We start from the raw sequence: 21,903 nt of genomic DNA, 5'->3' as shown, positions 1-21,903 counted from the left end.
ACATACAAAAAAAAAAAAAAAAAAGAAAAACTATGAACACTATGGTTGCAAAGTCAAGCACTCAGAGGTTAGGGAATTCTGGAATTGCAAAAGCCTGTGCAACCTTAGTTCAGCCCTCGAGCCTTGTCTAACATCACACAAGAAGCCTGTGCAAGAGCCAGCAATGGAAGCAAAGAGGAGACTACTAGGTCCCAGCCCTCATATCTAAACTTTCTTTCACTTCTTACAACCCTTTTCCTCATTCATACCCCATACTGTTCAATGGTGAGGCAAGGGAACTGCTGAACTAGTATTAGGTAATTCTGTATTTATCCTACCATAATGCATACACACAAGGGGGCCAAATTAAGGTTCCTTAATTAACTTTAATTCTCATATTTCCCTCGCTTTTAAGAGCTCCACTCTGCAACCTCAACTTCCTTTTAAAGGTAGGGTGTTTGTACGTGGATTCTTGGGGTTTTAAAAAGGAAAATTGAGAAAAACCCAAATTCCATCATTTAGAATCATATCTAACATCTGCTAGGGTCACCAGCAGAATTGGAACTGAAGACCTTTAGCTAAAGTGAGAGAGATCTGTGCTGTGGATCTAAAGGAGTAACTTCTTTTTTTGGACTTGCCACTAGAAGGGGACATGTCATGGGGCATGACTACCCTGTAGCACTGCAGGCACTCCCTGCCTCAGTTTCCTCCTCACAGGTGTTTACGTGGCTCAGCCGCGCAGGTGGGTGAACCTGAGTTCAATCCTTTTTCAGGGGTAACAAGTCCAAACAAACGTCCCAAACAAATAAGCCCCAAAGACCAGAAGAACCTTTAACTGAAAGCCACCAGTGGGCTCTGTTCCCGTCCAGTAGGTTGTTCCCTAACGAGGAGCCCGAGCGCTCCTCCTGGAGCTGGGTAATTCAGTCAGTTATTATCTCTCTCCTTAAGCCAGGAGTTCCCAGGTCTCCTCCCTGAAGCTGAATTGTAATTTAGCCCTCAGTAGGACCTGGGATAGCTTCTGCCTCAGCTGGCCCTTCTCTCTTCCCTCCCCACACCTGCATCCTCAGGGTCAGAGGATTCAGCGGGCCAGCCTTCTCTTGCTAGTGTCTGCCCTGCTGTGAGGGAGGAGGCAGGATTTATGCTGGTGTCCTTCTCCCAGCTCATCCCCAGATAGTTGGGTGAGAGGGGAGCCTTGCCCCACCCTCTCTAGAAGCCTCCTGCTCCTGGCCTTTAAAGACACAATGATGGGATTTCCTCCCAAACACCTCTTAGAAAGGGAGTGGTCCTGGGACCATCAATAACTCCTACAGCCTCATGTGTATATATTGTGACAATACTCTGTCCTTGCCTCCATGGGTCCCGCATTTCCTGGCAGATTTTGCTAGCCTCAGAGGCTCACTGTGACCCTCCACATAACCCTTCTCTCTCTAGAGACAAGGGTCACAGTCTACTGAGCCATTTTCATCATAAGCCAGTGAGGGAGGTGAGGAGAAGTTATCCTTCCTTGTACAGTCTCTGTTATCTCCCAGTCTCAGTGATTAATCAGGGGGCAAAGGTGGCCGGTGGGGAGCCCAGGCCCACCCTCTACTCCGGGCTCCAGCCCAGGGACCCTAATAGTATCAGCTATGGTAGCTGACCTTTTAGAAACATGACATGTACAATTCCCTGAGCTACTTCCCCCACACAGCAGCCCTCACTTCCTCAAGCTCCACTTCACTCTTACCTCAGGCCTCCTTCCTTGTGCCCGATATGGTGTGTACTACTCAGTCTCTCCAACAGTGCAACTTCCTCCTACAGCTCCTGACATGCGCCCCCACCTGACTGACTGGGAGGTTTTTAACTAGTTTCAGCCAGCCCCTGATTGGCTTCAGGTGTCCCAATCAACCTAGCATTCTCCCTGCCTTCTGGAAAGTTCTTAATTGACCTGGAAGTGTCTTAATTGACCTGGAGCAGCTGCCATTTCACTTATCCTGGTACCAAGGATTTGTTTAGCCTGGAGCTAATATATCTATCTCCCACTACTTTTCTATAGCCATCTGGCCTTGCCCCGTCACAATATATAATCAGGCCTTTCAAAATCTCAAAGTGCCACATGAGTTAGTGGGGGTAGACTGATCCTTAGGTACCATTACCATTAAGAGGGCAGACTACTTTGGCACAGGACATAATAACTCTTTGCTAGACAGCAACAGAACATTAGCAATCAGAAGTCTGAGGCTGTATTCCTGACTCTGGAGGGGCTTGTCATCCAAGGGTTACAAACAGCCACCCACAGAAATCTGGCTCATTTGTTCTGAAAGGCAGCATGACTAAGCAGATGAATCTGTCGTACTCAGGACCTGTGTTCTAGTCCCAGCTCTCCCAGAAGTGAACTTTGTTACCCCATCTGTAAAATGGGAGAATGTGAAGGGAGGGGCAAAATAATAGTTGCACACCTTTTAAGGTAGAGGGTATGAGGGCCTTTGCTAAGAAGTTAGGGCCATGAAGTGCATAAAATCATTAACACCAGTCAGCAGAGAGTTGAGACCAGAAAGAGTGGATTCCTCCTCCCAGTCCAGCACACCTTTCCCTTTGCAGCATACATGAGATGCTTAGTAGAGTCTTGAAGCATGCTCAGGGTAATTGCTTTTGTTAGGGAGCTATGTGTAGCCAGAGCATACTCTGTGCACAAGGAATGTTCAGAGATTTTACCAACTAGCTTCTAATCAGCTATACAGAGTGTCCAGATAGCAATTTTCAGGGCTTGTAACTTCATCAAATCTAGTTGAGTTTTCACGGGACAACAAAAGGCACTTCGTGCCCCAGGACTATTCCTTTGCCAAACATCAAATCCCTCCTTCAGGCACTAAGAGACAAAGATAGTTGGAAACACTTAAAATTCAAAACTATTTGTTTCTAAACCTGTTCTCAGGAATGGCTATGCAGTTGATGCCAAAGTTTAAAAAAAAAGCCACAGCATGGGACAAATACCTGGCATAGAACACTTTAGTTTAAGTGGATACAGAAAACAGAGGCTTATAAGATGAAATATTAGCCAGCCCTAACTACAGGTATTGCTACCAGCTCTACCTGTAATAACAACCTACTGATAGTAATACAACGGTATAGCAGAGTTGACTCACCGCTGGTGTGACCCTCTCACGGCACAAGGAGGGAGGCAGTCTCACAAATAGGCTGGTCCCAAACCAAACCGTTTAGTGCTTCATAGATTATAACCAACACCTTAAAGTCTATGCAGAAGCTAGCTAGTAACCAATTCTGGAGCACAAGTGTCCTCTGTAAAGAGCCACTCACTCGGTAGGCAGTGCATATCTCCTGCACTAGTTCCTGAACGGATTTTAGACTTATCATTGGCACTTGGGAGAATTGGTTTCACGTTGTCTCTCCAACAGTGAGATCCTCCACAGCTACAGGACTCAGCAGTGAACATCTTAATGGGACTTGCAGCTGTTACATGCGATCCACAAGTCATCTGTTTCCAGGCTTCACAAGCCAATCGTGCTTTGGGCAGAATTAACACGCCATGCTGGTTTCTATGTCCGTTGTACATCATCCCTCTAAAACATGCACAAGTGCTTCCTCCTGCAGATTTCTACCACCTGCCCATTGACTTTGCTTCTCTCCCCCACCACTCCTCCACCCCATACGTGGCGGAGCTATAGGCATTTTGTGGAAACCGTTGTTTTTCAGTTGCTGTGGTTTTGTGAAATATCATGTTATTTAGCTGTCTCCATTGGGCATAGAGGATTCTATGGAGCATTTATGTAGGAGTTTCTTTGTTTCATTGCCCTGGGCAGTGAACATGCTAGAAAAAACACATGGCCCAAAGGTTTGGGGTTTTTTTCCCTCTTTACATTATGTTTGGGAGTGTCTAACTCGTAGTAACCATCTTTCTGAAAAGTCAGAGTCTGAATGTTCCTTCTCTGTGATCCCAATGGGAACCTTTAAAACCTTGCATTCTGCCCAGTGGATGCCTCTCTTTATAAGCAGAGCGTACATAGGTATATGTTTCATTAGTCATCCACAACATTTGTACGCACACAGGGTTATGTATCTACCACAGAGGCTGTCTGACTGAAATTGTAATAGAGATTTCAATTTCCCAGTTTGCAATGAGGGCAAAACAGCAACTAATTTACCTTGGTGGTAAGAGGTCAGATAGAGAAGTATGTCCTATCACCTGCACAAGACTCTGTCGCTGTGGTCCGACCTATAAACTGTACGTGCGGGCACACACATACTTCTCAACTTGAATGGCTAACTCAGAGTTGTGCCTGGGTCCTTTACCTTTTTAATCCTTACTTGGTATAGGTTTGGGGTTTCTGAAAAAGGTACTTTGGATCTGTTCAGATTTTAATTTAGCAAAGAGAAGATTAAGGGGTGACTTGAATATAGTCTGTAAGTGTCTACAAGGGGAACTGATATTTAATAATAATCTCTTCAATCTAGTTGAGAAAAATCTAACATGATCCAATGGCTGGAAGTTGAATCTAGACAAATTCAGACTGGAAATAAGGTGCAAGTTTTTTTTAAGGGTGAGAGTAATTGACCATTGGAACAGTTTAGCAAAGGTTGTGCGATCAGTCTATCACTGATCATTTTAAAATCAAGATTGGATGATTTTCTAAGAGGTCTGCTCTAGGAATTATTTTTGGGAAATTCTATGGCCTGTTGTATCAGACTGGATGATCATGGTGGTCCCTTCTGCCATCTGAATCTATTAATTATTTGCCCACTGGCACATGCAGCCTTTACTAAAAATAAAAAAAAAATCGGCCCATTCACTCATGTACAGTCTTTATAGATCTTTGAAAATAACTCTCTCTTTTCTCACTGGGATTTTGGCAAAAATACAGCCCCTGGTAGCCAAACACAGAGTGGCAGCTAGAAGTGAGGCCCTCATTGGACATCTCCCAGAGTCTGTAACAGGCACTGGTCTGCTCATGAAGGACTATGTTGGCATGTTACTTGTGAAGGACCATGCTGGGTGGAAGTGGGCACTTTCCAGCTTTGCCGTACGATAAGCCAACATGGCAGAAGATTTTTATTCCATTGTCGAGGGAACTTGTGAGTCACTGTAATTCTTACATAATTGACCTTAATTGCTTTTCATTTTATTTCAGAGATCTGAACCATTGACCCCTCCTCTAAGTACTTCTGCACGTGAGCCAGTTAAACTTGGACACAGAAAGGAGAAGCTGAAGTTCTTCAAGCCAGCATTCTTCTGTTTCCTTCAAATGACTTGTTTTCTGTGCCTGGGATTTTCATCCTATTAAACATGTAATTTGTTCAGTTTCTAGTGGAAAGGTTGAGTGTTTTAACTGCTAGTTCACTGACTCTACCTTCGAAGAGTCTGGCATCTCAATTTCTATAGAAACTGGAGGAGTTCTTCAGAGAAATATGCAATGTGAATGCATTCAACAGGGAACATAAAGCGATGGCATGAGCTCCAAAGGCGTGTTGGATTCCTCACTTTTTGTGCCTCCTGTTTTCTTGATGGATGAGAAGTTACACAACAAAAATTGCTGTCATTTCCACTATGGAAACCAAGGGTCTTACGTTCTGGCACAGTCATACTGTCCTAACCTCTCTCAGTTGTAGCTAGGTATTTATATTCCATATTGCTGTAGTGGAATGCCTTTATGTTGTCTGAAGATGGCCAGGCCTAATTTTCCCCCTCTTTCTAGGGAGCTGTTTGTCTCTTCAGCTAAACCAAAAACTCCACCTCTTCCAAGGTGACAGGAATCCAGTAGGAACAAGAGTTAACAAGCTTTCCTTTGCCCAATTTTTCTCTCAAGTACTTATTGGCCCAGTTTCTCTGTCGGTTGGATCACAAGGGCCTGCATAAACCTTCCCTCCCTTTGGCACAGGGTCCCACAAGTAGTCCCTTTGCATAGTTTCTCACTCTCAGTCGCTGCTTTCCTCCAATCCATACAGGATGATTATTATCCGCAGCTCTAGCACCCCTTGAAAAGGCTTGTAAAAATGCTGCCATAGTTAGGCACCACTGAGTAACTTAAGGACAGAGGGCGACATTTATCCCTGCACAGAGGGCAGGGCAAGGCCTGTAAGGTATTAAGTCACACCTAATCCATCAAATTACGATACAGAGGGGCAAATTTCCCTCTGAGAAAAAGCCGGATCTCTGCACTTATTTGATTTTGTGAGTTTGTGACTGATTAACATTTTTTTTAAGTAATAAATTTAAAGAGATAGCAAGAAAAAGATCCTCAAGGGCTCATGTTCCCTGCTGGCACAGGAAGCAAAAGTTTTTCGGAGGGCATACTGTTGCTGGCAATGGTGTATATTGCGAGTTTTGCCACTGAAAGTATTTTAAACCTTTTACTTCTAATTGATCTTACTTGCAAGTAGAAGGATTTTTAGTATTCTTGCATTTTAACTTTCTTGTACATATAAATTTATACTAATATATTTCTTGTGTTATCACTTTATTTTATACATTTGTAGCCCAAAGTGTAAGCTTGTAGGAGAGTTAACAGCAGCGCTCATTTACAGTTTTAAATTGATAATCCTCTCTTCTAGTTATGAATAACTGGGTTTAGAGATTCATCTTGTGTACTGTAGGTTACATAAGAATTATCCTTTAACCAGAGACAAAGCAAGTTACTGTTTTTCTATATTGCTAGTAGCAAAATATATACATACAAGCAACATAGAAGAATATTAATCTTTTCTTGATTTGTTTCTGGTCAAAATTTTTTCTGCAAGATTTCTGGCAAATACTGCTTCTAATGACATGTTGTATATATTTAAATGTAGCTTGGAGCAGCTGTGAGATGAGGCACTTAGCACAAGTTTCCCCAACATTTAATTTGTCTTCTATTAAAATTAATGAAGGAATATCAGAATGTACCTGTATTATAGAATATTCTCAATGTTGTATTGCAGTGTGTTGACTGGTAAAACATCATTGCTTGACTGCTTAAAATAAAGATTTTCTTCCATTAAAAAAAGCAAAACACAAAAAAATGCAACAATAGTAAAACTGCAGGTGGAACCCTTCTGAACATGTAGTTTTCATAAATAAATATCAGCAAGTGGCTTTGATCTACACGCTTTGAGTGTGCCGCATGTGTAAAGGTAGCAAAATATAGTACTATGCAATATAGTACATCCTCATGGTGTAACCCTAACTAAATAGCCATTGCAGTGGGAAGACAAATGATTCTGACCCTTTAACTCAGGTTGGGATCCTAAGTATTTCTGATTGCAGAATAGCATGAATTTTTCTAAGTACAACTTTCCTCTTTTTATTGATAAATAAATCATTTTTCTTACTTTTGTTTCTGGTTCTCATTTACTCTCCACCTTCAGACATTTTATTACCCCACAGTGCACACCTGATGTAAATGACTCCATTGACCTCACTGGAGTTTCTGCTGCTTGCACCCGGTTGGAATTTGGCTCAGTCTATTTCTAATTCCTTCCTCCCTCCTCCCCATCCTTACAGACACAGAAAGCCAAAACAGGGCTCATTTCACACTTAAATACCTTTCACTGGCTAACAGTTGTGGTTGAGAAGTACAAGGGACTCAATTGCTTACTACCTGCAGACTCATCTGCTGCATTAAGCAGCCTCTGGGGACCTGGGTTTTTTTACTCACCAACACAGAACACTTATCTCTAGAGCAATCCTTGGGGCTTCTATATGACTTGACGAAATCAGTTTCCCTTCCCTTTATTTATTCTAAATTGTCAAAGCATTTTCTAGATTTCTGTGTTTGCTTCATTTGTCTCCTCCATTCCGTCTGTCTCTCTTTCCTTTTCTCAGTCTCCAATTTTTATATATTGGCTTTCCATTCCTTTTTAGTTTCTTTTTGCTACTTGAGCTTCATTCTCACTGTCATGTAAGGGAACCAGCTCTTTCCATGGTTTTTCCTTGAAAACATCATAGGAACAGCTGTTCTCATAGTATTTTCCACCAGAAAGATATCCCATCCTCTAGCTGCTTATATTATATCAGGGGGGAGAGAATCTACTGGATCCAAAACACCAAGTGGTGAAATTATGGCTGGATACAGTCTGTTCCCAATGGATTCTGGGGAAAATGTACCCTAGCTAAAAAACGTTCTCTCTTGGCTATTGAGAGCTAGGCATGTGTATCCAGAAATTAAGAGCCAGATTTTCAAGACAGCTGAGGACCTACCACAGCAGACAGATTTTCTAGAGCGTTCAGCTCCCGTTTACCCAGCATGCTTGAAATCTTGAAAATCTGGACACCAAGTGTCACAATGGAAGCTGCTGCTGAACTCTGAAAAGTTGGCCTCAACTATGGATTATGAGCACATGAAAAGAAGAAAAAAAAACAACAGACCCTGAGTAAAAAGCCTGATTTTCAAAAGATACCAAACACCCTCACCGTGTTCCTTAGATTTGAATAACTTTTGCCAGATGAAAGGGCCGGATGTTTTATTGCCATGTTTTTACTGCAATTAAATGAGAATTGCAAAATGTCTTCAGTCATGCAATCTATATTTTTAAGACACTGAGGCCTTTAAAGATCATGTATTTTTTATCAGGCAAAAGCTTCTCCAAGTTGTTTCACCTGTAAATAATTTAGTCACATTAAAAAAATTCTTATTGGGCACCTATTTAAAATCCTAGATGAACTTCTCTTAGCGGTATCAGATAAATGCGTCATTTTCTACAGCTTCTTGGTCTATTAAGCTGTCCCCATGGTCAAAAACTGCTTGTTTCTAGGCAAAAGTTTCAGTTAAAAACAAATCATCAATAATGAAGCAAGATGAGCTTTTACTGGCCGTCTTGGCTCATATCAGTTCATCTTGCTCTGTATTCAGCAAATTGGAAGTAGGGCAAGAGTTACACATGCTGTTTAGGTTATGTTTATCAGTACCTCCAGCTCTAGGGCTGTTTAATGTTTCAGCTCTCTTGGTTTCATTTTAATTCACTTCAGCAAGTTACAATGACCAAATGTACTGGTCTGCAAAGTTATTCTAGGGTGTATGCCCAAAAACTCGTAAACAGCTGGAAGTTGTTCTCCAGCAGAATGTTGCTATAAAGTGGACTGAAATGGTAAATGTATCTCTGGTTTATTTCAACCTTTACTCAGAAAGAGAATAATAATAATAAAACCCCCCTAAAACTCTACCCCTGCACGCTGCTAAGAGCTGCACAGCTTAGTGTATGCCAGACCTGTACTCGCTTGTTTTGATAGGTGTGTGTGTAAATTTGCTTTGGAACTCAGTTCTTTCACACATGGCCACTGTTCTGTGCCTAGGAAAAGTTCTCCATTGGACATCCTTTCCTTGGTCTCTTTGCCTTGTGATGGCTGTGTCACAGGGTGACTGGATCCTGTAAATGAGGGAGGCCCAGAGCCACTCTGCCAGAACAGGTGCTCCGAGTTTGGCCAGATAATAGGGTCAAGCAGCATTGGGGCTAAGGGATCATGGACAAATCAGAAAGGAGACAGGCTTGGTGAATCAGAGCTGGATGAGTGGGAGTCAGGGCAGGCAAGAGCTACCACAGGACTGTGGAAGGTGTTTCCTGGGGGAAGGTTGAAGGCAGGGAGCACAGCAAGAGGGGTTTGCTGGCTGACTTCCCCAAGCTAGAGTCAGCGGGCCAGACAAGACTGAAGGCAAGGGAGCAGCAGAGCAGAATACCCACTGATGTTTCCACAGTGGAGAGCTGGATCTAGGGGAACAGCGAGAGGAGCAGGGGGAGAGAGGGATGGTCCCTGGGCAAGGATGATCTCCCAGTAGTGTGTGTTGGGGTTCCTACTGGGAAGCGTGGTGTTGCAATCCAGCTGGAAGGCTGGGGTAGCTGTCCTGGCAGAGGGAGAGAAGAGGGCTAATAGGAGCCTACGTGTGGTGGAAGACACTGGAGAATGGTATGGATGCACTCCCAGCAGAGAGGCTGGGGGCGTTCGTGCTGGGAAGAGCAGTCTTAAGAACTAGATTCCTGGGGAGTGGGGGAGATATGGACTATGTTTTGGGACTTCTGTTACAGACTATTTGCATTTATGTTTTGTAATAAACTGGCCCCAAGGCTGGGTGTTATTTAATCAAGAGCCCAGTGTAGAGGCACGTGTGTTGTGCTGTGGTCTGTCATGGGAGGGCACTTCAGGCATGGTTGCCCGCTTACAGGTTGTCAAATCCAGAAAACTAAGTGATTTCATACAGTTGGTAATATACAGTACTGTAATCTGAATAATAATTGAGATTATTTGGGAAACCATTGTCAGGTGGAATTGCAGATTCCAGGCAGATTATCTGACTCACTTTACCAGGAAACTGTGTGGAAAGTCTGGCCCCCATTTCATCCATGGCTGCTGTTGTCACAAGTTACGTCTAGCCCAGTAACATTATATTAGTAGCTGAAAGCCCCTGCTGCCACATGGATGTGGCAATTGGGCCCAGTAATCCACCATCTGTGCAGTCTCCATGATACTACCAATGAAATTGTTGCATGTAAATTACCTGTAGGGTAAGGGAGGTGATTGGTTGAGTTACCTCTGATATCACAATGGTGTAGGCCTCTTGGCAAGGCATAGATACAACAGGAAGGCATGTAATATGGTAGAGAACTTAAAAGTGAGATAAACAGCAAATCCTAGTGATGATCAAACCTGGTGATATTCTGAACCAAAAGAGCTCACAGCCATGCTTGAAGCTGCTTTCATCACTTCACACTGACTCCACAGACAGTCTAGGCTTCAGAGTAACAGTCCTGGAATCTTATTATAGAAGTACTGCACCATTTTAAAACAAGTTTCTCAGTAAAATAAAGGCATATCAAGCAAGTAATTCTGATACATTATAGTGACAAGCCTGACAGAATAGGCTGGTTTACTGCAGGCCAGTGGGAGCAATTACTAGTGAACAGCTAATACCATAATTCAGCGACTTATATTGACTGGATTACCTATATTACACCTGACTCCAATACAAATGTTATACGCTGGTGAATAATCCATTTGTTGGTTTATGGCTCTGCAGTTCCTCCTGTGAAGTTTCTGAAATGCTACAGTTTTGCTCCAGATTTCTCATGTGCATGCAGTAGGGAGACAGCTACTCAGGGTATGTCTGCACTGCATTGTAAGCCCAGGGTTTGAACTCAGGCTCAAGCCTACCCCCCAACCTAATTTCCATCTGCACACAAGTCACGCTAACCCAGGGCTTGGACCCCATGGGAATGGAAGGTCCAAGGCTGGGTCAAGCCAGGACCCAGGAGTCAAGCTCTAGCCCTTTGGAGTGCAGATGCAGCCCCACTGAACTAGTGCTCTGGCAGTCCACCAAAAGTACCCACAATCGCACAGGCTGACTATCTTTGTCCTCAGATGGTCAAGTTTGGTGGACAGTCCAGTTTTCCCACACTGCACCATGAACAAAGGACTAGAGCTGCCATATTTTGGGAGGGTGCTAGGAAGTCTAGAATAGGGTGGTTGGACTCAGGCCTGCATAATGCAGCATAGACGCTGGAGCTCCAAGTTGGAATCCAGCTTTCAACAACTCCTAACCTGGAGTTACAAATGAGCGTCGACACAAGCTCTAGGTTAACAAACTCAGGGTCTGCTAACTTGAGTTCTATTGACTCTGGGCTTTGACTGAAGTGTAGACAAACCCTTAGTGACAACACAGGCAAGAAGGTTGTCATGCCTTTTTTTCCTGCCCAAGAAGCTGTATGGACTATACTGCACATATGAAAAACTCCTGTTGCACTAGTGTCAGATGGGGAGGGGAGGGGTTTGGGTTTTTTGTTTTTTTTTTTTTAAAAAAGGGACAGATGCTGTGACAGTGAGGAAGTTAAAGATGAAGAACAGTCATGCAAGCAGAACTTGCACTGTGGAAATGCCACTTTCACAACAGGTCATCTGAGTATCAGGAAAAAACAAATGTCTAGACCGAATATTAAAAACCCATAAAAGTGAGATGGGAATTAGAGGAGAGATTTCCCTGGCCTAGTGATCATGCTCTGTATTACCAATCAAAGGAATCGGGTTTCTTTTCCAGCCTAGTCTTTTGCTTCTGTGGCTGAGAGTGGGATGCATCAGTTAGGGACCCTCATTGCTCTGCTAAGACTGTAGGAAGCTGGGCAGCAAAAAGGTTGCTTCACAGTTTGGCATTAGCTGCTTCTGGAGTGCATCCTACGGTAGGGAATGACTCCTAGCTGCCTCTGTGCGCTCTCCCACCCACCGCATCCTAGCCTGGAGATCCAAATTTCAAGTAGTTTATTCTTCACCTTGGCATTCCCCTTGTAGAAAAGGGTCTATAGAATTTAATTCATATATTCATTTTCTGTAGTAGAGTAGCAGCCGTGTTAGTCTGTATCCGCAAAAAGAAAAGGAGGACTTGTGGCACCTTAGAGACTAACATTTATTAGAGCATAAGCTTTCGTGAGCTACAGCTCACTTCATCAGATGTATACAGTGGAAAATATAGTGGGGAGATTTTACATACACAGAGAACATGAAACAATGGGTGTTACCATACACACTGTAACGAGAGTAATCAGGAAAGGTGAGCTATTACCAGCAGGAGAGCCGGGGGTTGGGGGGGGAGACCTTTTGTAGCGATAATCAAGGTGGGCTGTCTGATTTGTGTCCATTTATTCTTTTACGTAGAGACTGTCCAGTTTGGCCAATGTACATGGCAGAGGGGCATTGCTGGCACATGACAGCCCCCCAACCTGAAGCAAATACTCACCAGCAACCACACACCACACAACAAAAAACACTAACCCAGGAACCTATCCTTGCAACAAAGCCCATTGCTAACTGTGTCCACATATCTATTCAGGGGACACCATCATAGGGCCTAATCACATCAACCACACGATCAGAGGCTCGTTCACCTGCACATCTACCAATGTGATATATGCCCTCTGCCACGTACATTGGCCAAACTGGACAGTCTCTACATAAAAGAATAAATGGACACAAATCAGACGTCAAGAATTATAACATTCAAAAACCAGTTGGAGAACACTTCAATATCTTTGGTCACTCGATTACAGACCTAAAAGTGGCAATTCTTCAACAAAAAAACTTCAGAAACAGACTCCAAGGAGAGACTGCTGAATTGGAATTAATTTGCAAACTGGATACAATTAATTTAGGCTTGAATAAAGACTGGGAGTGGATGGGTCATTGCACAAAGTAAAACTATTTCCCCTTGTTTATTTCCCCCCCTACCGTTCTTGTCAGCTCCTGGAAATGGCCCACCTTGATTATCACTACAAAAGGCTCCCTTCCACCCCACCCCCCCCGCTCTCCTGCTTGTAATAGCTCACCTTTCCTGGTTTCACAGTAGCAGCCGTGTTTAGTCTGTATTCGCAAAAAGAAAAGGAGTACTTGTGGCATCTTGGAGACTAACCAATTTATTTGAGCATAAGCTTTCGTGAGCCGATGAAGTGAGCTGTAGCTCACGAAAGCTTATGCTCAAATAAATTGGTTAGTCTCTAAGGTGCCACAAGTACTCCTTTTCTTTTCACCTTTCCTGGTCACTCTTGTTACAGTCTGTATGGTAACACCCATTGTTTCATGTTCTCTGTGTATATAAAATCTCCCCACTATATTTTCCACTGTATGCATCCGATGAAGTGAGCTGTAGCTCACGAAAGCTTATGCTCTAATAAATTTGTTAGTCTCTAAGGTGCCACAAGTACTCCTTTTCTTTTTTCTGTAGTACTTTCAAGTCCTCTAATATAATTATGCTACAGTAATAAGGAATATTCCTGTTCATTCTATAGGCTGCTTTAGTAAATCTGTAAAAATAGTTGTGTTTGATAAGTCTGAAGACTACTTTCTATATATGTTTACTCCTATTATAGAAGGGTTTTTGATAGGCCTACAATCCTATTTATTCACATAATAGATATTTCATGGCCAGTGACAGTACTGTCTTCCCTGTACTGCCCCACCAATATGCCTCAACCCTGATTGGCAAGGACCACCACTCGGGCTGAGAGAATAATACAGTATTTCTGTGCCCATTTAGTCCTTGTCAGATTTTGTGAGGCAGCAAGGAAAAACACAGCTGTATTCAAAGGCGTGACACAGAGATGGAAGGCTCCATGTTCCGTAACCAAAGCCATGAACTCCCTGTTCTACCTACAAGGGATGATTAAAGAAAGCAATATGATTAATTAGGAGTACTCTTACACTACTTTGTTACAGTATTTGCCAATCAACGGGCAGGGAATTTGTTTAACAGGTCATATAGTAACTCTTTGAATGTTCTTTCTACTCTATAGGAACCACATAGTTATCACCATTAAACCAATATCTGTGAACAGTTACCACAGAGAGATATCTGAGCCACCACATTTCCTTAATAGTTAGAGCAGGAAATAACTAGTATCTGAGATACTACCACATGGTAATTGTATGCAAATGAATTGATAATAGAAGCAACTGTAGTTTAGATCACTTTTGGGGACACACATATTAGTTGGACTTTCTCCACTGGTGGTTTTTCCCTATTAAACAGCTTCAAGTCATCTACCCGCCCTCTGCCTTAAAAATGCAATACTTTGCATTGCACTGGTATCAGAGGAAAAGCCGGGTAGGGTTCTGGGCACTGAAATGTTGTCAGGGAGTCCAGCAAAATGTGTGTGTGGATTTGTATGTGACTAGACACTCAGTTATGATCAATTTAGTAACTAACATTCTTCATTTTGGACCTCATCCCAAGAGATGCTGAACAAACACAATTCTCACTGACGTCAAGCACTTCTCTAGTTTCAGGCCATGACTGTGCTCATTACATCTCCAGGGATTTAAATATATATTTTAATGTTTCCCATACAAACTAGAATTTCCACAATCCTGTCTCTGGAATAACAAACAGCTTTCTGAGCTGGGATTGCATTTGTTATTACTTTCAGCCATGGAGCTATTATCTGATCTTCTTTCTTCCACGGGAAAATTGTGCATCATTGGGTAACTAGCAATACAATGTCAATATATTAAGAGCTAAATTCTGCCCTTGGAGGAACTGAGCATCCAAATCTGAGGGCAGAATTTGGCCTTAGGTTTTGTCTACAACTAGGTGACTGCATAGGGAAGAATACATTGTAATGTAACATTTCATGTAGAAAAATTCATAATTAAAGGCTAAAAGTCTCTGTTTCTGGTAATGTAATGTGTCACTGGCTGTATAACAAAAACCAACAAAACTGAACTCCAAAATGTGAATTGTACATGTCTGATAATAAACCAAAGCTAAATAACTACTTTGGATAGTCACTGACTTGGGGACAATTACTGAGGTCTATTCTGTTCTCACTCAGACAGGCTCCTATCGACCATGCTGGGACCTTCCTTCAGTAAACCAGAAGTTAGTGAGAAGCCAGGATTTGGCCCCTTAGTGAACATAATAATTACCCTAAATATTGCATCAATTGGTGGGGTTATTTTTGGCTTGTTCCCTCCCATCTTCTAGACATTGCCTCCCTAATCTCACTTTCCCATCTTTTCCTTCATAAGTCTACAGTTGCTACTTGGACGAAGAGTTTCTTCCATTACGATTATTGCTTATTAGCTACCTAAATCATCATCCCTTATAAACCTTTTAATTCCTTTGATTTCTTCATCATCACAATCTTCCTTTGAAGGTATTTATAAGAATATTTATTTGGTAAATTATCTTTAAAATTTAAAGGATTCTTATCTGGATATATCTTATCTTATACAAACTGTTATTCTGCTATTTATTACTGCTGAGCAAATTTATTTTGGCTAATAGTTTATTTGCTCAAAATGCAGTTTTGGTCACTATTTGCAAATTTGTCAAAAAATTTCAACCAAACTGAAAAATCAAAGTGTTTCAATAATATCCAGGCACATTGCCAAAACATTCCAAGTTTCCAACTGGAGTCACAAAACAGGTGGAGATGTAGCGGTTGGTTGTCTAATAGCTTTTAGCCCATTATTAATGGCTATGAAGACTCATTGGGTCAGGCAAAGTGTGAGAATGACTCTATAGTCTGGTGGTTAAGGAACTGACCTAGGATTTGAGAAAACCTAAGTGCAAATCCTTGCTCCAATGACTAATTAGTTATACACAGTGGGACAGCTTTAAACAGGACAGACTGAGAAAGACCTATGCCACAGTATCCCATCTCAGTGGCGAGGGCACTCTGCTACAATGTGGGAGACACAAGTTGGTTCACATCAGGCAGAGAGGTGAATTAAACCCTAGTCTAACACTTCCCAGGTGAGTGCTCTAATCATTGGGGAAAAAGTTGTAAGGAGATCACCTCCCCCTCCCCGTTGTGTTAATCTAATTCTCTTTTGCTTTTATTAAAATGCCCCAAAACTAAATAAAATATTTGCGTCAGATCAAATAAAACACTTTGTTCAACCTGAAAAAAATCCACTAGTTGCCCAGTTCTGCTATTCACTGCATGGATTTACTTATAGATCAGAGTGGATTACTGGAGCCCCCAGACCTGTCTCACAACCCTTTGTTCAGTAGAGGAAGAGCCATTTGTACATGCAATTGCAGTACTTAGCATAGGACACGAGGTGACATGCAATCATCCAATACACGGGCACAAAGTAACATTTTTGCAGGTACAAGTGCCTATTTTTATGGGTGCAACCAGTGTCTTTTGCTAGTCCAAAGGCTGCACCAAACCCTGACCCACAAATGTATCATTTAAAAGCCCATTGCACTATGTTGTCCAGGGATGCATTAGGTCACATTGTTCATCTCTATTAAACTGCAGTACCTATGGCAAAACTAAGCCAGGGGGTGGTGTGTGTGTGTGCGCGTGGGGGGGGGGGGTAGAAGGGGAAGGAAAGCCCAGTGGCCCCTGCTCCATCTTGCTTTAACAAGTAATGAAATGAGACTACATTTCTTGGAAAAAATGATGCAGTGACTTGCCTCTATTATTAAAGTGAAGTGTCATTTCACTTTGGGGAGAAAGTATCGTTTCTGGAAAGGAGAGGATGATGATTGTGTCGTGGGCGGCCTAGGTTCTATTCCTAGCTCCACCACAGACTTCCCGTGTGACTTTGAGCAAGTTACTTGGAGCCAGATTTTTGAAGGTACTGAGGCACCTACTGGGATTTCCAAAAGCACTACATGACTGACTATCCGCATCTTTTAGTGCCTAAATACCTTTAAATCTGACTCTGAGGGACTTGAAGTCAGATGGGAAAGCTTTGTCTCTCAGTTTCTTTATCTGAATAATGGAGACAACACCTACCTTACAGGATTTTTGTAAAGCTTAGTAAGTGGAGATTTGTAAAATGCAATGACCTCTGCAGAAGGCGCATAAATCCATAGCGTAGACATTTCTTATCTTGAACTTGGACATGCCAGCTCTGGAATATCCAAAAGTATATCCACCCCCTACCAGCCCTGAGTTTCCATCCTCTGTATAACAATCAATTTCAAGAGTATAACAGTTTCAGAAATATTTACTTTACACTGTGAACACTTTTACACTATCATCATATTAAACATAATTAAGTTCTGGAAGCACTAGTCATACATTTCAAGGTTTTATTAATCAATTCAAAATTAACATGTAGAAGCTAAACATTATACATTTGCAATAAAGAATGCTTGGGTTTAACAGCATTTTGCTCCTTCCCCTAATTAGCATGAGAGCGCATCAAAACATAGGAAGAGAAAATATTATTTTTTTCAGGTTGTGTTTGTTTGTTTTTTTGGGTGGGGGGCGAAGAAGGCAATTTCTAAGTTTTGACAAAATTTAATCAAGTTTTTAAATTTCAAAGAGGTTGACCAGATCTTGTTATCACCTTTAGGGGATTTATTTCTTTTGAAAATCTCTGTCTAGACACCTTTCAAAGTACCAGCCTTAAAGGGTAGTTTCTTACATAATGCAACACTTCAGAGTGAAATTTTATATCTGATAAGACTTCATAAACTGTTCTAACTGACACCCCTCTGCTGAGTGGCCTCTGTTACCTAGAGCTCTTGGTTTGCTACAGCAAGAGAAAATTGCTTTATTCCTATTTAAATAAATGTGTGGAATGATAACTCCCTGATAACCAGTTAATTGCTCTTGTTACACAGGTAGCTTTAATCACAGAAAAGGAGCAGGTAATCAGGAATTACTCCAGGGCACTCAGATACTGACCAGGGCATTTGCAGTTTAAGGACAATAGATGACAAACTTTGTCTCCCTAGGATTATGAAGCTTTCTTATTAGCATTGCTAAGAGACCTGCCTTAATGCTTTATTTTCTAGGTATACAGTATAGTGCTATTCCACAGAGAGGGTAGGCGGTGGAGAGAAATGTCAATGTAGGAGCAGAGGGGGAGTTTCCCCACACACATCCAGATACCTCACCCCTTCCTACCAAACACTGTTTCTCAGTTCTGCTTGGGTGTCATTTCAAAGACTACACAGAGGGCAGACTATGTAACTAGGAAGTGGTTCTGGTATCAGTTTGGTGATTGTTAGGCTGGGAGCCCCAGGCTGCTTCACTGCCCCCATAGGGAGAGACAGTGCAGAGCTGGCATGATGGTTATTTTGGATTACAGTTAACAAAACTGAAAAGTGTGCTACCTCCCACGTCCACTGCTCCTTCCCAGCATTGCATTGTCTTTGTCCTCGTGAGGGGGTCTGCTTACCTCTCCAATGGCAGGTACAGCTATGCCTTAGTTTCTCCCCCTGGTCAGTACTCTCTGTCTCACTGTTAGGAGATGTGTGCCTCAGTTTCCCACTGCTCTTGGGTAGTTTTGCTCTTCAGGCAAACTAGAAGTTCCCACTCCTCAGGGTAAATGAACATCCAAACAAAAGCACAACATCAATATTTGCCTCTCAACACTGTGGGACCGCCCCATTAGGTCCATTTCCCATCTTGGGCCACACCCCTTTCTCCAGGGTCTGTGTAACCTCAGCCATCTCCCCCTGTATCAGGGTTTTGACCCTCTTGTTGTCCATAGACAATATGACCCTTGGTTGCAAGGTAGCAGCTCACCACCTCCAGGTGCAACAGCTGAGGAGTAAGAGGTAGGGGAGCCTGTGCTTTCCTTCCATCACAGGCTCCAGCCACACAGCTGTCCCCTCTTCCATCACACACTGGAATCTCCTTCTGTCTCTCCCCATTTAGGGCTACTTCCCACCTGGCTTACCTGCCGCTCAATGTGGCAGCACTTCAGGCAAAGTTTGTTAAACTCAGCAGCAAATTGCTATAGAGGTGAATGCTGATCAGATAGGTGTTAACAGCCCCATCAGGACATTAAGCTCTTGCAGATGGGAGAACAGAGCCTGCAGCTGTAAGTGGAGAGCCAGTGAGGCATGGCTTTACATAGTTTTTTGACCGTACATTTCCCAGGACCCTTTCACCTGACTCTTGTGCAAGGCCATCATCCCTGTGAAGCTAAGGGAAGGGTATGAATAAGATGGAGCAAAATAAACCCCATGGATTTTCCAGGTCCATTTTCTTTTCTGTGGATTTTCTCTTCAGTGGGAGGATGATCTGAGCCTTATGTATATGAAAGAGAGAGAATGTGGCATTTGCTAGCCTATTTCATGGAGCACTTGCCATTGTTAATAACATGGAATCAAATGGATCACTGCACCAGTGTTAGAATTAGGCCTGGGGCTGATGCAAATATTATCAGGGGCCATCTTCATAAGTGATCCTCCCTCCAAAGTAGGGAGGCTGGCCTGGTCCAGGCTCTGTTCCACTACAGGATTGGTTCTTTACTGGACGTTTACTGGTGTGTCATCCAGTGGTGTGCAAATGGCCTGAGCAGTGTGGCATGTGCAGCAGAAGGGAAGAAGAGTTTTTAACAACAAATGTTACAGTTTAAAACCTGCTCTTTCAAAGGAGGAGGAGATTTCCCAACACGCTACAAACTGCACCAACCTCTGGGCTCCATGTTTAGGTTCTGACTCATCTGACGCAGGCCCAACTCCCAATGGGGGCTCTGTGGAAGCTGTTTCTGAATAAAGCTGAATATAAACCTTGGTATTTGAGTCTCTTTATCAAATGGGCACATGTAGGATTGCTGCTCCTTTTCTGACTAGCCATAGGTTTCAGTCATGCAGGAGGGCCATATCCTGGAATTTCAAAGGGCCAGGACTGTGTGGGTATAGATAAAGTGCAACCTACGTATTCATTCACAAAATATACTGAAGTAAATAATGGAAGGCAGAAAATAAAATATTATTATAGAAAAAGACACAGCCAATTATTAACCAGTTCCTCCCCCCATGTCCAGAAATGACAGAACCCCACCTTCAGTCACTCCTGGAGACAACATACAATAACACAAACTTTTTTCCTCTTCTGTATCCTCTGTTTGTCTAAGCAGTGAGGAGAGCTGACTTTCAGCTCTGGATTATTTTCATAACAGAAATGATTTAACGATTTCAGTCTAGTAATGTTCATTTATCCATCTCATGACACTGAGACACAAATGGGCACAATTACAGGTCTCTTCCCAGGGTCACAGTGCTGGAATAGCCTGAAGGTGCAGTTCAGGACCGCTGGGTATTTCCAGAGATCTAGTCAGAAACACGAACACTTTGTGGGTGTGCTTTGTCTGGCTTTTGCCAGTCCTCTCACAAGGAGTAAAATTCAGCAACAGAGCCAAGATTATAAAAGAAGATAGGTTAGAAAAGTCCACGTGACCAAATGTTTGCTGGGATGATCTGTTATAGAAGAGTCAAATGGCAGCATTTTGTATTCCACCATTTGTGGGTGATGTGAAAAGTTATTTTGAAGGTTCTGCTCATCAGGCAAAAAGAGTCAGGAAACATGAGTCATCAGACATGTCAGGGAATGTACCATCCTGCCAAGGAACTGAAACCCGCACGTGAGCCTCCCTCCAGACTGCTGCAAGTTCCAGTCTGAACTAGTTTCACCCTACTGCCAAGAGGGTGGAATAATGTGATATTCAAGGAAAGCGCTTGGTGGAAGTGTGTGGAAAAGCAGGTAACTGCCTCAAAAACCACTCACCCATTCATGTCTTATAAGCAAGTATAATCCTGTCCACTCAGATGCAATACAAGGATGGCTCCTTTGCCACATACACTAAGTCCCTTTGAGACTCTTAATCCACCAGAGCCCAGCTGACTTGGATGTTCAGAGGTAAAGCATGCAGCAGAGAGGGAAGGCCACGGCACTGGGAATTGAAGGGGCTTGTTCAATTGCAGTGTGCATATTCCTTAAAAGCCAGTGCACGGCCCCTTTAAAGTGGTCACTGCATAGCTGTGCATAATGCATGCAGTATTTGTCCTCCCTCTCCCAATGCACAGTGCCAATGCCTGAAGCTGTGACTGTTCTCAGTAGGGCCTGTTTTGCATTTGACGGGAGTGGGTGAGTTTCTGGCATTCTTTGTATTTGAGCCAAAGATGGTGGTGACATGGAATACATGTCTGATATTAACCGTGGGAGAACAGATCAGTCTTTGTACTGGCATCATAACTACATAATCCTCCTGGAACAGTGTCACGGAGCCAAAGGTCTGGTGCTTCGCATGGTTCTGGAGCAGTCCCTGGGACAGACCCTTTAGAGTGTCAACTCCCTTCGGGTCACATTCTCTGTCTGGGGAAAGCCCCTTGGCTTTACCACTTCCTGGAGTTGAACCTTGGAGCCTTCAGCATATCTGCCTCACTCCATGAGCTCCCCTCAATGAGTCGACTTGAATTGGACCCCTGGGGAAGACTTGCACTCCCAAAGGGAGTGATGCACCCCTAACCTCTTTAGACTGGAGCGACTCTCAGCCAGTGCTGTAAAAGCAGAAGGGTTTATTAGATGTCTGGAACACAGTGTAGAAAGTTCTTAGTTAACATAGAAAATAGGAAGTTACAGCATCGTCCATCAGGGTCTGTCCAGAGCCCAGGTGGGCTCAGACCCCTCTGTTGAGTCCCCTGTTTGTCCCCAGTCCAGAACCGTGTGTGTTGCTTCCAGCAGCCCACACTTTAACCACTTCTCTGTCCCCTCCTCAGTTCT

General features: G+C 42.9%; 1 protein-coding gene across 1 annotated transcript in view; it reads left to right on the top strand.

The window, feature by feature from the left end:
- Positions 1 to 7,278, top strand: part of NINJ1 (ninjurin 1) — a 34,174-nt gene extending 26,896 nt beyond the window's left edge. The window contains exon 4 of the mRNA XM_077822625.1: positions 5,103 to 7,278. The gene's annotated coding sequence lies outside the window, so the exon portion shown is untranslated. The remainder of the gene's footprint in view (positions 1 to 5,102) is intronic.
- The last annotated feature ends 14,625 nt before the right edge of the window (positions 7,279 to 21,903 follow it).

The sequence above is a fragment of the Eretmochelys imbricata genome, chromosome 7, assembly GCF_965152235.1.
Source record: "Eretmochelys imbricata isolate rEreImb1 chromosome 7, rEreImb1.hap1, whole genome shotgun sequence".
NCBI classification, from domain to species: Eukaryota; Metazoa; Chordata; order Testudines; family Cheloniidae; genus Eretmochelys; species Eretmochelys imbricata.
This window is presented reverse-complemented; position numbering and strand designations above follow the sequence as displayed.